A 19,293-nucleotide genomic window follows, 5' to 3' on the forward strand; every position below is an offset into this window, starting at 1 on the left:
TAGGATTTAATCTGGAAGGGGTGGAATTTAAAGATGAAATTCTAAATAATTTTTTTTTGGATGGTTGATAATATTTTCTCCATCAGAATATAGATGAAATCAATTTCAATTTTTTTTTTTAAAATAAATAAATAATAATATGTCTAGGTTTAATTATAATAAAATTTAAATTCAATTATATTTACATATTAAAAGAAACGGTGATGTTAAACTTTAATCATAATAAATTTTAATATATTTAAATTAAAAATATATATATATTATATATATTCTTTTACACATTTGGTGGTGGGGGGGGGGGGGGGGGCTATTGTTTTAATGTTTTAATTGATAATGAATAATAAAAAAATAATAATATAAAATTTAACCCACCCCACTTACCTTTTTGTCATTGGCGGTACGCTGCTTGCAAATCGCAGTGCGCAATACAAGTAATAAAGGAAGTGGCCGCATGACTAAGTTAATAAGCCGATAGCCTGCGATTTCATTAAGTTACAGTTGCTTGCAAATGTATGTGTTAATAGTATATCAAATGTTAAAAGTTTATTTTAATATTAAATATTAATAATTTTAATAAAAGTTTTAGATTATTAATAATAATTTAAATAAAAGTTTTAATTAAATATTAATTTTGATATTATAAAATTTAATTAATTATTATTAACAACTTTAATAATAAGTTCATAATATTATTTTGATAATTATTATTTTTAATATTATTTATTATTATTTAATAGCATTTATAAGTTTTATTATTATTTAAAAATTTAAATAATAATGCATTTAAATGTTGTTTATTTTTAATTAATAAAATTATTAGTAATTTTATTAATTATTAATAACTGAAAATTGTTGAGTTGGTACTTAGTTTGATAATCATTGGTGAATTTAATTTTTTTTAAAAATTAGTTTAATTAAAATTAATTAATGATGAATGTAGTTAAATGAAAATTGAAAGTTGTCTTAATATTATTTTAATAATATTGTTTAGATTGGAACTACTTATTTATTTTGATAAGTAACTTGCCTTTAGATCATTTTAGAAAATTGATTTAAAATCGAATTAAGGTAATAGTATAATTTAGTTTCATTCGAACAAGTGAATGGGTCAATTTGTAGGGTTAACTAGAAATCTCTTAAACTTGATACATACCTTGAAACTAAAATTGAAACATTACATTAACTCAATAACTTATTATCAATCAAACCAACTTATGTGTTCACGATGTTTTTTCTATGCATTGTCTATGCTTTGGGGGTTTTTGGGGTTGATTAGCATTGAACAGTCCTAGGTTGTTACCAAAGGCTCTGGGGTTATGCGATTGTGATGTTATGATGATTCATTCTCGATCTTTCTAAACCCAACCATGGTGGTGTGTTGATATGCTCTATGATGGATGTTTTTACTGTTTATTATTGCTTTCCAGTTTCCTTGTGTGAAGTTGAGGTGTATGTTATGAGATACCTGACTTAACCATTTTTGAGTCATCGATCAATTATATATATAATTTTCCTTCCAGTCACTTTGAGAGGACTGAGATGTTTTGGATGGTTTTCTCTTGATGATGTCATGTTGTGACATGTTTGAATTGACCATTTTGGAGTCTTCGATCAATATTTTGATCTATTATTGGGATACTTGTTGGTTGCTTGTTGGAGAACCAATGGATATTGTGATTTATCACTGATGCCTTCAGTTTCTTATCGAGAACTATTGTGATTAATATGATTATCATTGGATGCTTTTCAGTTGCTCATGGAGAACTGATGTGATTATTGTGGATTATATTTATGATGCTTTCAGTCGCTTGTATAGGACTGAGGTGATTTTATTATGATTCTTTGATTTGTGATTTAATGAGCCTAGGGTAGGTTATCTATGTGTAGTGTCAGGAAGTGGCTTGCAATGGGGGTCGAGGCCCTAAGAGGCTGCCTGGAGAAACCCATTGTAAGTTTTTTTAATAAGTGAAAACATCTCACCTAAATATTGACTTAAATGAACCTAATAAGATATTTGTATGTTCTCTCCCATGCCTTGAGTGCTAGTACATACTAGGATGGGGTAGAGAGAATGCTTGGTTGTGACCTTGCATTCCATAGTATTCCTAGTCAGTACAAGAGGATACTAGTGGTTGCAAGATCATAAGGGACCCGAGATTCCTAAGGGATTGCTTGGGTAACTTCCAATGTGACTTTTGCGATGACACTTTCTCGCTTACATAGTAGGTTTCCTATGTGTTTTTGTGTGCCTTTGGGTCTAGATGTCGATCTATTTGGAGCCTTTGAGTTAGTGTACTTTTAGAATTTCCCAGACTTAGAGAGTACTTGTGTTTTGTGTTTTGATATCTGGTTTGGGACTTGAGACTATCTCCTCAGTGTGGTGGGAGTGGGCCATTTAGGTTCCACGCAGTCAGATGGTAGTGCTTTTTACTCTTACCATTGAGATCCATCTGTGGTCACCGTGGTTGGAGCTTTCTTGGTTGGCATTTACCTTCATTCTGTTCATGGATTATTATGATGGATGGTTAGATTTTATGATGGATGTTTTATCATTATGGATGTATGGATGTATCATGTAGGGTGAATGATTTCATTTATTTTATTGTACGTATCATGGTTTCGAAGAGGATGATGTATTTCTTTTTTTACATATGTATTTTCTTTTAAGCCTTTCATACCCTATGATAAATGCTGCAATCCAATGTATATTATTGATAAATGCACTAATTATTTACATTAGATTGCAACCTGCCAATCCTAATACACCAGTCGAGCACCATGGGGGTGTCAATTTGAATACAGATCATAGTATTAAAGGTATATAATTTCTATTCAATTATTTATTTATGACTTATTAATAAAAGTAAATAATTGAAATTAAATTTGGCATGGTAATACAAATTTAACTACAATATGTGTTGGGATTAAGAAAACATTTTCTATTACAATTGTAGGGATATAGTGGTTGTTCCTAATTAACATGGTGAGGTCCAAGCCAATGGGAAAGATGATGTGGTTGGGCAAGGTAAAAAGTGATACAATGTTCTTTAAAATGTTTAAAGCCTCAAAATTTTTAAATTTAACCCTTTTATTTTCTTTTGCAGAGGACCCACCTTTGCAAAGGACAACGAGATCATGTCCATGGGTGAGAAGAAATATTGTTGATGACATGGATATGCCTCTACAACAATATAGGGCAGGACAAAAAAAAAAGAAAAGAAAAAAGAAAAGAAAAAATAGATGATTCATGTAAAGTTATGTAACTTATTATGTAACTTATTTGATAATGACTGATGTTTATGTCTAGATGTTTTATTTATGTTCTATTGAATGTTCTAATGAATCTTATATTTTAATGTTAATGTGTATGTTCTAATGAAAATTATGTGTTAATGAATGTTATTAGGTGATGATTCATAAATGTTACATTTTATTAATAGAATGAATAAATTTTAGATGTTAATGGGGAATTTAGATGTTGGGGTGCGGGAGTGGGGCCAAATGAGCTTCCACCTTCATGTGGTTGGCCCTGATTAGTAGAGAATATTGAATTATTCTTGAAACCAAGTGAAGCTCAATATAAACCTCTAATAGCATGGCAACTAACTGTGTGAATCTCTTGGTTTCAGGTAATGTAGAAGGAGGCCATAGTTAAATATGCAATCTCAATACATATGGATACGACATTAGGTGGAACTAAAAAAATCCAACAGGTTTGCATTTTTGTTAGAGCTCTTTAATTAGGTATTTTAAGTTATAGACCATCACAATTTTTTTTAACTTTGACTCTTATAGGAAATAGTAATGTCCTCACCTTGCAAGAAAATCAAGACTTTCTATGTGCTAGCTTCCTAAGGACATTCTCTCATCCATAGGAGCTAGAGTTCCAATGTTCATGATGGTCTATAATTATAAAAAATTAATAGAACTATTAAATAAATGTAAACAAGGTGGATTTTTTTAGCTTTTCCTATTGTCCATGCATATATAGTGTAGTTGCACATGCCTTCTTGATTCAGCATGCAGGCATTCCCAAGTTTATCAAATCAATGGTATGATGTCATTCACATCTACAATTTTGCATTAGCAAGTTTAGTTAATTGTAAGGTGTTTTGTATATTTTTAATTGATAGATTCATGATAAATAGGTGGTATTCTTTTAGTTGTGTTATATTATGATATTTCTATTAGAATTCATGTTTACTTTTTAAAGTCAAACTCATTGATTTATAAAATTTTGTTGTAGTGTATGAAGTATTCAAAAGAATGTCTTTCTATGGGATTGCCTCAAATTTAGTGATCTATTTGATAAGTAAACTGTGTGAGAGTATAGTGACTTCCTCAAGGAATGCAAACAATTTGGCTAGAGCAATTTTAATCACTCCTATTCTTGGAGCATTTATTGCAGATGCTCATTGGGGATGTTATTGGACTTTTATCAATATTTCATGTATTTATATACGAGTATATATAGCACATAAATCACCATAACCGTTGTTCAAAAATATGAATGACATCATGTTGGTAATAGATATGTGATCTATGTATGGGAGATTATCTCTATTTCTGATATGTTTTCATTTATTTCTTTACATTTATAGTGCCAACAAATTGGGTCAGTGGCACAAACCCCTATGATGATCAGTGGGATGGGGTGAACCACATTGATGGCGGCATAATTTCATTGTAAGATTCTAGAGCCCATAAGAAATTCATTGCTCTCTTATATAAAAAATCTATAATCTTGGCAAGGATATTGATTTTGTACCATTAAGCTTCTTGTTGGTATTTTTTTATTTGATTGTGTGCATCAATATTTGAATCATACCTTTTGATCCATCATCATAATGTCAGAGAAAGAGTTTATGGAGTAGAGTTCATGAGATGTTAAATCATGCCCACAATCAACAATACTCCTTAATTTTGTTTCATAATTTGATTGTATGTGTGTTTTGCATCAATGTTCAAACTCTCAGATCCATCATCATAGTGTTAGAGAGCTCATAGAATAGATTTTATAAATTGTCAATCATGTCCACAATCAATATACTTCTTGTTTCTATTTATTGTTCAATTGTGTGTGTATTGTATCAATATTTTGATAATTGTCTGGATCATCAACTTAATGGCTCCCCTACCCCTTTTTGCCCCACATCTTGAAGATAGGGATGAATCGAAGACTTGGGGAACTCTGTCCCCTTTCTCTAGTATTGTCACTAGATTCTACCACCTTCACCGAGGATGGGGGACATCTTGGTGTTGACTATTTTTTGATTTGACTATTCATGCTCAAATTTCAATGTTCTAATTTAATGCAATGTTCAAGTATTTACTCTTTTACATCTTTACATCTTATATTGCAATACATTATTTTGTAACTAGCATTTTAAGTACCATATGTATAGTATATACAACCTCGCCTGTCCCTACAACTAATTCCCTTCTATCATCCCCTTGTCCCTAGGGAAATGTAACTATAGTATTTACACTAGACTGTAAAAAATAGAGTGTTTCAATATAAGTACAAATGTTATTGATGATTAAGCTGAAATACTGCTTGTGTTTTGTTGATGCCACGTCAACCTAAACAAACTTTCTAGCAATATTTGGGGTAAACTCTTCAACAAGAAGATGACTCTGTTACACTTGTGAGTACAAAATAAAATATGTTTTTCTCATATGTTGTGATCTTCAACATGTGATATAGATTTCATCTATTCTAAGCAATGTTCATTATCATTTATAGGCTATTTGATAGTAATGAGTTTGAAGGAGGGATCCTCCATTCTTTGGGACAAGTATCCAGTTTGACGGTTGTGTGAGTATAAAAAAATTAATTATGCCCTATTTGTGGTTTTCATGGCTGCTTGATAGAAAAGAATGTTACGAATGTCTATTTAATTTTTTTTTCCTAGTATTTTATTGGGAAATAGGAGGCTTGACAGAAATTGGATGTCAGATGACATGCCCACCAATGTCATTGGGCTAGTAAACCTCGAAGAACTATAAGAGACTTGTCCTTGGTTTAGGATTTTATAGAATGTAACTAAATTTTAATGTGGGTTACTGATTGAAGCCTTCAATTTGTACTATTTTATGTATTGATATCAAAGGGTTGTGGTGTGTGAATTTTATAAAATGATATCCAAGAGTTATAATTTAATTTATTGACCATGTTTAAATCATCTTCACATAAGCATTACCAAATAACATCCTTTTAAGGAATCATCCTTCCATTTATCATTTATAACTATAGGCCTATTAATTCTTAAGATCATATCCATACAAAAATTACAATATACCAATTTTTAGAAAATAAAATGGATCTCTTAGCATACTTCATATCTAACACTCAAACTTGTTCCAAACATTTTCTCTAACTCATTTCTCTACATACTTCAATCAGATTTATATGACATTCATTCCATTTACAAAGTAAAATATTCATAAAGGAGCAAAATAATGTAAGAACATAGATTCACTCAAGAAAAATTAAAAGAAACTTATCATTCTTCTCTTTGAGGTCTTGAATATGTACATTCTTGATTGTGTAGACTCTTCACTATCTCTTTCTGAATCATTCCATGTTCATCCACGAAATATTTTTGCATCCAAAATGATGAAGATGTACTCGACTATGAATCATCCCTACAAGAAACTTAATGATAGTCAGAGATACAAAAGATTTAGCTTATAAACCTCTCTTTAACTTGACTACCATAACATATTTTGACCATTTTTAGGCATGTATACACCTTCTAAATGCATTTAATAGTTTCAATTACATTATAGAACTGAAATGAAACTTTTTGTATCATTTTTTGCAATTTTTTGTAAAATGTTGCATTATACAACTTTTGACAACTTTGTTCTTTTGATGTAAATGGCCACTAGATCTTGAATGGACACATCCAACATATCAAAATAGATTAGAAATAACATATTTGACCATTTTTACTCTTTATTAGGTAATTTACACATTTTGATTCTATTGATCCATCTACAACAATTTAAGAAACTTTTACAAATTATTACAATAGGTTGCATAGATTCTACATCCTTGTTCATCTTGACTCAAAGTCATATTACAAATTCAAATAAAAATCCAATGACTCATGATATACCATGTCGATTTCATAATGGAAATGTACCTTAGGTGCTTCTAGACCAAAGTCTATCCACCAAGATTAAAAATCTTTGACTTAAGATATATCCAAGTATGTTTAGATTGAAATGTTCTAACTTCTAAGTTTGTTACAACTGATTTTATATTACATTTTATGTTTTTTTTTTTTTTGATATAGTATGTTTGGATTGAAATGTTACTACCTTATTCAATGCAAGGAATGATAATTGTGGTTGCTAGTCGGAAATGGAGAGCTAAAGTCCTTGCTGATCCAAGGGGGCTCCATGAATTGGACCCCAAAGTGCACGTTGAATAGGGAAGATTCCCCATTTCTTACACTCCCAACTTGAGCTGAGTTTACCCAATAAACCATCATGTTCAATTGCAATTTAAGATATTGATAATAATAAGAGAGATAACTATAATTTTTCCATCATCTAGATAGAAATTAGATTTCAAATGGAGTTTAGTTCTCAAGAACACTTTGGTTGACCCCTAAAACAAGGTATTGGTATTCTAATTTAGGAAACCTATGCTCCATTAAGAGTTATGAACAAAAAAAAAGTACAAAGATGAAAGAACCTTGACTTTTTTAATATTGAAAGTGAGGAGCATTGCATCAATATCCTACACACTCATTGTTTCAAAGCATTTCAATAAAATATTGTCTAGTGGGTTTAATAATGAATTTAAAATATGTTGTTTATATGTTTTAAATGGTTTTTATATTATAATGGTGCCTTTACAACTCACCATTTTGAAAACTGTAAGTGAGAAGGAAGTATCCAATGATTGCGATCGATCTATAATTTATTAAGACTTGTACAAAGTCACAAAATTTTTCTTTTCTTTGGATGCATATCATTGAACATTAAACATTAAGAATTTTTTTTTTCAAAAGTTATTTAGCTAGCCATCATAATTGTGATGACATGTTTTGATGGTTATCTATCACTTACACAACATAATTTTTGTAAAACTATCACAATTAAAATGGTTATATCTGACAAATCAACGTCACTTTGATAATGCAATTGTCGCTTGGCCATCACAATTGTGATAGGGGACTAGAAGCTTAAGATGTCATCTTTACAATGATCTCCTATCCCAATTTTCTATAGCATCAACATGAAATCTTGCCCCTTCCTTCTTCCAAGTTATGATAGTTTTATCCATGCAATTATGACAAATGGCCTTTGTGTCACAATTTTTGATAGAAAAGGTATAACACTCATTCAAGGGGATCTATTTCATGGTTTTATCTCTTGGGTAATGGGTGACCATCACAATTGCAATGACCTATCATCACATTTTGGGCCCAAATGTAGTAGTGAATGATTTTGGGAGACTCTTTTGTACCCAATTTAATAGGGTGTGTAGGATCAATAATAACTAAAAGAATATCCTAAAAAATAGTGTGGCAAAGTACCAAGTACCTCATCTTTAGGTGTGTCAAAGAGGTTTTCTTCCTTAGATATGTCTCTATTTTTACTTTTTTGGGGTTCAGATACTGCCATAAAGTTATTTTTTCCATCTGAATGCTTACTTTTGTTTTTCTTTCAATTTTATGATTGAGGTTCTTGACATCTATTTTAGTCATGTTAACCATAGTTTCATCGGTGGAAGATATCATAGGTTTAATGGTATTGAGGTAGCAAGTGATCTCATAGTCATTCTAAAAAGATGGTAGTTCTGGTCTTTGGTGTTGAGCAGACCAATCTATGAGAATAGGGTGGATTAATGAGACGTCAAGGTTATTGATATGGAAGGAATCATCTCTAGTGACATGAGAGGTTGAGCTTATAGTTAAAGTTCTGAAGGAGTCCAAATTGGGAATAGGCCTAGAGGGATTAGCATGATCCATTAAAATAGTTTGTGAACCATACTTGTTAGACCCTATACTAGACTCTTTGACTACATTTGGTTGGGTAGCATAGGCCTGGATGAAATCCAATCCTAATTAACAATATGCATCACAAAGACTTTCCCATTCATATTCACTAGATTTTATACTCTAGTTTCTAGTGATCAAGTGAGTAATATTCTCTCTTATCCTTCCTTTATTTGGATCTTCATGATTAGATTCATCTAATTTATGTTGTCTAGAGGTGGAAGAATTGACAACATTAGAGGTAATCATATGTTCCTCTCCCCAAAGAAGGGAAGTGGGAGACATGAAATATTCATTATGTAGAGTAGTATCAATAAAAGGTAGGTCATCATCCTCTAATTCACTAAATATGGGAGCCCTTCTATAAGACTTTGGTAGTTAATCTTCTACCCCAAATCCTAGGCCAACATTATCTCTATTTCTATGACTCCCAATACGACTTAAGGGTTTTATGAGGGATTTCTTATCACTAGCTAAGGACACTTAGCTATGATACCCTAAGTTTTAAAGAAATTTGTAGCCCTTTCCATAATGCTTGGATGAGATGGGGGTAGTGACTATAAATTACTCCACATCTTCCTTTGCCCTATATTTCCAACCTGTGATAGCTTGATCTTTTTTTTTTGCTTCTAAAGGAATAGAGGATTAAACAAAAGTGCCAAAATAGTCATAGCAAAAGACGAGGGCTTCAATTTTTTAGATGGTTTCTCATAAGAGCACAAAGAAAGTGACAAAGAAGAAATAGACTCCAAAGTGTATTCACCATACCGAGGTTCAATATTTTTATTTTTTGTTCACACTTGTAAGGATGGTTTGAGCTCATAGGAAGAGCAATTATGAGAGACTAGTGTTTCAACAAGAGATAGTGTGTTGATAGACATTGAAATATCTCTACGAATGACTATTTTGGCATCATTGAAAGGAAACTTTATGCACTAATGGTATGTATATGATACCTCTTGCATATCATGAATCCAAGGTCTTCCTAGAAAAAATTTATATGCCAACAAAATGTCTAAAACTTGAAAAACCAAATCTTTTTCAATAGGACCAACACATATTGGTAGAACATTAAGACCTTTAGAAGGTCATTCAACCTCATCAAGGCTTTGATGATAGTATTTCTCCTAGGTTTGATAGTAAATTTGGACATGCCTAGTTGTTGAATAACATTGAAAGTGATGAATTTTAACCCTACCCCATTGTCTCTCAAGACTCAGAAAATATGACTACCAGAGATTTGGACTTCTATGTGTAGAGCTAGATTATGGGGATGAAAAAGTGATTTTTCAGATTCTTTAGAGAATGTGAGGTAGTGTGGTCAGGAGATATCGTTCATCATAGCTTGGAACTACTCATCGTTAATATCTGTGGGGACATTGGTTGTGCATAAAGTTTTCTCAAGAATTTCCTTGTGCAAGGGAGATAGTTCTAGCAACTCAAAGATTGATATTTGTGTCGATACTTCTTGCATATCATGAATCCAAGGTCTTCCTAGAAAAAATTTATATGCCAAAAAAATGTCTAAAACTTGAAAAACCACATCTTTTTCAATAGGACCAACACATATTGGTAGAACATTAAGACCTTTAGAAGGTCATTCAACATCATTAAGGCTTTGATGATAGTATTTCTCCTAGGTTTGATAGTAAATTTGGACATGCCTAGTTGTTGAATAACATTGAAAGTGATGATTTTTAACCCTACTCCATTGTCTCTAAAGACTCAGAAAATACGACTACTAGAGATTTGGACTTCTATGTGTAGAGCTAGATTATGGGGATGAAAAAGTGATTTTTCAAATTCTTTAGAGAATGTGAGGTAGTGTGGTCAGGAGATATGGTTCATCATAGCTTGGAACTACTCATCATTAATATTTGTGGGGACATTGGTTGTGCATAAATTTTTCTCAAGAATTTCCTTGTGCAAGGGAGATAGTTCTAGCAACTCAAAGATTGATATTTGTGTTGAGGTTATTTGCAACTAACTAACACTATCATAGTTGGATATAGTTGGGGTATTTTCTTTGTTGGATAATGAGACATTCTTAGGTTTATTTGCAACTTTAAGGACAACTTCAGATTGCCCCTAGTGATAACATTGTAGTGCCTGCCCCTGGTTCACATTTTGTTATCATTACTGAATTCTTTTAGAGCTAGTTTCATGTTGATGGTTAGTAACATTATTATGAGATTATCAGATATTGTGCTATGGATTCAGTTGATATGTGATGAGATTACTTAGACTCTACATTTCATGTATGTATGATGATTATTTTTAGTGTTTGCAGTTATTAATGATGATTAGTAAGATGATTTATTATCATATGTGTTTTCTTATAGATACTTATCTCATACTTGCATGTGTATGGTGTGCGTGTTTGCTTTTGTATAGTGTGTCTGATGTGGTTAAGGAAGGGAGTCGTAGTCACCTGCTAGTCGGGATCTACACGATGCACCACTTCCTACCATTGCCTGTTTAGTTTAATATATATTGTGCTTGTACATGCATAGTTTTTATGCAGGTTGCAGGTACCGGGTATCGACTTCCCTGAATTGGCAGGATGAGCGTACCCTATCGCATTATCTCAATGATAAGAGAGGGGAGATAAATTCTCAAGTCCAAATCCCAACTGTTTAAGCCATTTGTTCTAATTGAAAAATTAGGACAAGTATCTAAGTTGAGTACCCTCCGAATGCGTCAGATGATGTAATTCGTGATATAAACCCCTTGGTTTGATTTGTATGTATTTTGGCTATGATGGATTTTTCGTATTTTTACCTTTGTGAGTCTTTGGAGAATTTTCTATTAATTAAGCCTAATTAAAAAATTTAATTAATGATTTAATTAAATAAAAAATTAATATGATATTTTATTTAATTAATTGGAAAATTAATTAAATAAAATAATTAAATTGGAAGATAAAAGTTATAATATTAAATTTGGAATGTGACAATATTTATTTTAATAATAATATATTTGGAGCTCATTTTTAAATAAATGACTAAATAATAATATTATTAAAGCTAATAAATATTTTAGCAACAAAATTTTAGAAAATGAAATTTAAAAGTGAAAAATATATTTTAAATTATTAAAAGAATCTAAATCTCATATGATTAAAATATAAATATATTAAGATTAAAAAGTAGAGATATTAAAGTTAGTGCATAAGACTTAATAAATAAATAAATAAAATTGGGAAGAGTAAAGTAAATTGGAGTTATAAGCTTGCATGAGAATTAACATGTGTCAACAACACGGGGGTTAGTGCATCAATTAAGCACAAGGTGTCTACAACTCTATGACTCATCAAAAAGGTTGGAAAAGACCCATGCTTAGTTGGTGACACCTTCCAGCTGTTTCAAAAAGCATTCCAAAGGTTGCTTGAGAGCTCTTGATATTCAGGCATTCATAGAAGCTTAAAAGAAAAGATTAATGAAGCTACAAGCTAAAATAGAAGCTTCAAAGCTTACATGCATTGGAGAAGATTCATATGCTCATATATTTTCTACTTGCTTCTATGCTCCTTCCAGCACTTCTAATCACTTGGAGGATTCAATCGGCTTGGATTCTTGGAAGAATTGCGAATGATGGAGAAGGAAGGGATTTTTTATGGACTTCTGAGGCATGACAAATTAGCATCAGTGTCTAGGTGCACTCGTGATATTCTCATATTCTTTTTGCACTCTTTCTCTTCCTGTCTTCATCATATCTGTTTTATGTGTCTGAATACTCTCTGTGATTGAATCTACTATTTGAAATTGGAATCAGGATATTTTATTTGGATGAGAAGAAAACAATAGAAAAACTCTAGTTCCAAATGAGAAAGAAATAAAATTTTAATCGGGTTTGGGTTTGAATTTATATTAAATTAGAAAGACAAGATTTGGAATTAAAATAGAAATTCTAAGTTGAAAATTTGAATGATTAGATGTAATCTTTCTATCAATTATATTTTTAGATGCATATGAACAAACCCTTTTATGGTTAAATTTAGAGAACAATTATTTTAAAAAGAAATTCTTAATTCATCACAAATTGTCCTGTCGCTGCCCCTTGGATAGACCCGAACTCAGTCATTCATAACTTTTTATTGTGATCGAATTTATTCGATCGCTCCGGTCAAAATTGGCGCAACTTGGCCCTCTCCAACATATTTCAATTTCAGCCCAATCCAACGGTTCATTAGGGAGATATGGCCGTCGTAATGAGACTGTTTTATTCAAAGACAAATATTTCTCAATTTTTCGTAACTAAGAGTTATTTATGATTAAACTTCACAAAAATAATATATATCAAAGTATGAAATGAATTAAAGATATAATTGTAATCTTTCCTTATTAGAATCTTATTAATATGCATTAGTTTTATATGATTTATTATCTAATCTAATTAAATCAAATTTAATTAAGATTAGTTAATAGTAGAAGAAGTATAATTAATCTATTTATCAACCAACATAAGAGAAATTTAGTTGAAAAAATTATATATGATTTTAAAAGAACAATTCTTCTTAGAGATATTAACATTTACTTGATATTCATTGAATGATTGAATGAGCGATGAATCTGATTTAAATATTGATAATTATAATAATAAAATTATTAATGAGTTTATTATTTATTAATAATTGTTAAGGTTAGCAATTATTCGTGAATGATAAGTATAGATGGTATAACTATTAATTAATTCAATTAAATTCAAATTGAGATTAGTTAATAATTGAAGTATAGCAATAAGTTATAGATCAATAATCGGTTTAGACAAAATCTCAGGAGGTATAAGACGTAAGGTTAAAATAGGTATTAGGTAATGAGATTTAGAAATAGTTAATTTTATATCTGTTGAAATACATCGAAAAATAGTTATTAAAGTTTCTATAGAATGAGTGATCATAGCTTTGCATGAGTTTATTATTTATTAATGTTTGTTGGGTCTAGCAAATTATTAATAAATAATAGTATAATGATCTAAATGATTATTGATAATACAGATTAATTAAGAAAATATCAGTATTCATATAAGAATGACAAATGTGATCATTATAGATTTTCAAATGTAACTTGTTATTAAACAATAACAAGTCATTATTGAACTATTAATATGAGTATTAAAGGAATTGAATTATAGTCAACTTTGAACCATTGTTAGTTATTAGTCAACTGATATTAATTGGAACGTTGCTATGGTTATGCAATTATTAACTAAATCAATTAATGAGAGTTAATTAAATTTAATTAACAATTAAGTTATGTAATAGAGATTTATTTAATATAATTCTTTTAACGAGATTGTAGAGTATCTATATTGAAGTTGATAAGTCTTATGACTTGAATTATGATTTTAGATATTTTAATAATGAAGACTTAGTAACATATAATTAAATATTAGTTCATGGAATTGTGTACCTAAGTTAATTGGTGGATTTAATTGATCATTTTAATAAAGTTATAATCTTCTTATTCGAAGATTAGTAATTGGCTCTCTTATAATTTAGATAATTAATGATCCTTGATTTATGTTAAAAGTTCAAGTAACATTAAAAAGAGTCATTCAATTTGTAACATTGAGTGAATGATTTTACTAAGTGTCAAATGATTTAATATTTACCCTTAAGCTATTTGTAGAATATTATTTTAAATAATAGAAGGATAATGCTATCGGGGAACAAATGGGTTGACTTGTAGGTCAAATGATGAAACTTAAGACACTTGAAAATATACTTGCAAACAGAAAATTGGAAACCTCTACACTTGATTCAACTATGTAAGATAACAAAACCAAAACATGTGTCTGCATCGTGTATTTTATATGCTTTTTGTTTTGAGTTTTGGGTTATCTAGTGTTGACCAGTCCTAGGTTGTTACCAGAGGCTCGGGGGTTATGAGATGTGTTGGCATGTTAATCTTATTTTGTCTCAATCTTTATAAGCCCAACCATGGTAATGTGATGACATGTTCTATGAAATATTTGCATTTACTGATTATTATTGTTCATTAGTCTTCATGTGTGAAGCTGAGATGTATGTGTATGAGACACTTGAGCTAATCATTTTTGAGTCATCGATCAGTTATCTTTAGTTTATTTTTTTAGTCGCCATGACGGGACTGAAATATGAATTTATTTCTTAATGATGTCATGTTGTGACATGTTTGACTCAACCATTTTGGAGTCTTCGATCAGTATGATTTTGAGATATTCTTGGTTGCTTATTGAGAACCAATGGATATTGTGATTTATTTTGAGATATATTTTGATTATTGAGAACCAATTGATACTTATGATTATCAGTGATGCCTTCAGTTGCCAATAGAGAACTATTGTGGTCATGATTTTCTATGGATGCTTTTCAGATGCTCATGGAGATTTGATGATTCTTATTATGGATATTTGATGCTTATTTGATGATTTTTTTATGGATTATCTTTTAAAATTTTATTTACAGTCGCTTGTACAAGACTGTGGTGATTTATGATTCTATGAGCTTAGGGTAGGTTATCTACTTGTAGTGTCGGGAAGTAGCTTGCAATGGGGCCCGGTGCCCTAAGTGGCTGCCAGGGTAACTCATTGTAAGTTTGGTTAATAAGTTATAACATTTACACACTAAATGGAGATTAAATGAACCTAAAAAGATAATTGTTTTGATGTTCTCGCCTATGCCTTGAGCGCTTGTACATGTTAGGATGGGGAGTAGTGAGAATGCAAGGTTGCGACTTTTGCATTTCGTAGTATGCCTCGTCACTATGAGAGCATACTAGTGGCTGCATGAGATCAGTACGGATCTGTGGAGTTTAGCTAACTGCCAGGGTAACTTGTATGTGATGATTGCAATGACACTTTCCTGCTTGCATAGTAGGTTTCTTACATGTCATTGTGTGCCTCTGGGAATTAGATGTCGATTTTGTGTGATTGAAACCTTTGAGTTAGTATACTTTTAAGATTCCTGTACTATAGAGATTTGTACTATGTGTTATGGATAGCCTGTTTGGGACTTGAGATTATCTCCTCAGCACGGTGGGAGTGGACCACTTAGGTACCACGCGGTCGGGTGGTAGTGTATTTTCCACTCTTATCATTTGAGATTCATTGAGACATCGTGGCTGATGCATCCTTCGTGATGGTGGGTATGCATCCTTTCATTGATGATTAACATATGTTAGATGGTGTTATCTTATGCTTATATTTGCATGTTAGATTACTTTCTACATATGAGTTTGTATATGTTAGGAGTGACATTCCTACTATGTTAATATCGATGATCTCTTCGGTGATTTGGAATGTTAGGCACAGAGGGATGGCTAAGGCCCACGATGGTCTAATGATGCTATTAATGGTTGGGAGGAACCGTGCACTTAGTTTATTTTGTTTGATCTTTATGATGGATGTATCTGTCTTCTATGATGATGTATCATGTGATTATCTCTACTTTGATGTATCATGGATTGGAATAGGATGATGTACCTTATTTTACATATGTATATTCTTTTAAGCCTTCATACCCTGTGACATGTATAGTGGATGATTGAGCATTTAGAAATGTAATGTATGAACATTGGACTTATCATTATTATTCATGTGGGTGTTGTACTAGATGGATTCATGTATGTTAGTTAGTTTAGATGTAACTCAACGTTGAATGATTCTTAAAGAATGAAATTGGTTATGTATGTTATGTTTACTTTTAGATGGACATTGCTATTGCTTCCGTTATTATGTACAAGTTATATGTGGTATTTAATTTCATGTTATAAAAAAAATTTAAATTAAAAAAAAAAAAAAATGTTATCAAACTTAGTGAAATTCTAAGTTAATTCTTTGGATCCCTTGGCGGGGCATTACATTTGGTATCGGAGCTCAAGTTTCAACATTGAGAGCTCTGAGTATATTTGAATGCCATTAGTTGTTAACTAGTTGAACAAAATGAAAACTTTGAACTATCATGTGTATCTCTTTCAAACTGAAAACTTGAAAACTAGGTGAACTGAAACAGAACTTGAAACTGTTACTTGCATATTTTTCATACTTCAAAACTTAGCTTTCAAAATTGAAAATTCTACTAAAAACTTAAACAAAGGCAAAACTAAAAATTGAAATCTTATTCTAGTTGCAAAACATGTATCTTTTTTCTAAGTTTCAAGGTAGTATACCTTTGTTTATCTTTGCAAGCATTAAGTTGCAATTGTTTAGAATGTATTAAAGGATATATTTCAGTAGTTGTTAAAGGAATGATGTTGGATTGATATGGTTTTCGGTTTACTATTAAATCAGAATCATATTGCTCTAAGTGTGTTGTAAAATTCTTAGTGGAATCATATTTCCCTGTAGGGAGGAAAAAGGTTCAATGGGACCCACATAGTGAGTATCTTAGTTTTTCATTCTTGTAGGCTTCCAGGAGTAAGGCTAATCCCAGAGGGGTGGATGTAGTGCCTACCCCTGGTTCGTATTTTGTTATCATTGCTGAACTCTTTTAGAGCTAGTTTCATATTGATGGTTAGTAACATTATTATGGGATTATCAGATATTGTGCTATGGATTTAGTTGATATGTGATGAGATTACTTAGACTCTACATTTCATGTATGTATGATGATTATTTTCAGTGTTTGCAGTTATTAATGATGATTAGTAAGATGATTTATTATCATATGTATTTTCTTATGGATACTTACCCCATACTTGCATGTGTATGGTGTGTGTGTTTGCTTTTGTATGGTGTGTCTGATGTGATTAAAAAAGGGAGTCGTAGTCACCTGCTAGTCGGGATCTACACGATGCACCACTTCCTTCCATTGCCTATTTAATTTAGTATATATTGTGCTTGTACATGCATAGTTTTTATACAGATTGCAGGTACCGGATATCGACTCCTCTGAATTGGCAGGATGAGCGTACCCTATCACATTATCTTAATGATAAGAGAGGGGAGATAAATTCTCAAATCCAAATCCCAACCGTTTAAGCCATTTGTTCTAATTGAAAAATTAGGACAAGTATCTAAGTTGAGTACCCTCCGAATACGTCAGATGATGTAATTCGTGATATAAACCTCTTGGTTTGATTTGTATGTATTTTGGCTATGATGAGTTTTTCGTATTTTTACCTTTGTGAGTCTTTGGAGTATTTTCTATTAATTAAGCCTAATTAAAAGATTTAATTAATGGTTTAATTAAATTAAAAATTAATATGATATTTTAATATTTATGTTATTTAATTAATTAAAAAATTAATTAAATAAAATAATTAAATTTGAAAATAAAATAATTAAATTGAAAGATAAAAGTTATAATATTAAATTTGGAATGTGACAATATTTATTTTAATAATAATATATTTGGAGCTCATTTTTAAATAAATGACTAAATAATAATATTATTAAAGCTAATAAAGTTTTTAGCAATAAAGTTTTGAAAAATAAAATTTAAAAGTGAAAAATATATTTTAAATTATTAAAAGATTCTAAATCTCATATGATTAAAATATAAATATATTAAGATTGAAAAGTGGAGATATTAAAGTTAGTGCATGAGACTTAATAAATAAATATATAAAATTGGAAAGAGTAAAGTAAATTGGAGTTATAAGCTTGCATGAGAATTAACATCTGTCATCAACACGGGGGTTAGTGCATCAATTAAGCACAAGGTGTCTACAACTCTATGACTCATCAAAAAAGTTGGAAAAGACCCATGTTTAGTTGGTGACACCTTCCAACTATTTCAAGAAGCATTCCAAAGGTTTCTTGAGAGCTCTTGATATTCAGGCATTCATAGCAGCTTAAAGGAAAAATTTAATGGAGCTACAAGCTAAAATAGAAGCTTCAAAACTTACATGCATGAGAGAAGATTCATATGCTCATATATTTTTTACTTGCTTCTATGTTCCTTCTAGCACTTCTAATCACTTGGAGGATTCGATCGGCTTGAATTTTTGAAAGAATTGCGAATGATAGAGAAGGAAGGGATTTTCTATGGATTTCTGAGGCATGGAAAATTAACATCAGTGTCCAGGTGCACTCGTGATATTCTCATATTCCCTTTGCACTCTTTCTCTTCCTGTCTTTATCATATCTGTTTTATGTGTCTGAATACTCTCTGTGATTGAATCTACTATTTGAAATTGGAATCTAGATATTTTATTTGGATGAAAAAATAATAATAGAAAAATCCTAATTCCAAATGAGAAAGAAATTAGATTTTAATCGGGTTTGGGTTCGAATTTATATTAAATTAGAAAGACAAGATTTAGAATTAAAATAGAAATTCTAAGTTAAAAAT

This window comes from Cupressus sempervirens, chromosome 11, assembly GCF_028749045.1.
Source record: "Cupressus sempervirens isolate cs-2001-9-10 chromosome 11, ASM2874904v1, whole genome shotgun sequence".
Classification (NCBI taxonomy): Eukaryota; Viridiplantae; Streptophyta; class Pinopsida; order Cupressales; family Cupressaceae; genus Cupressus; species Cupressus sempervirens.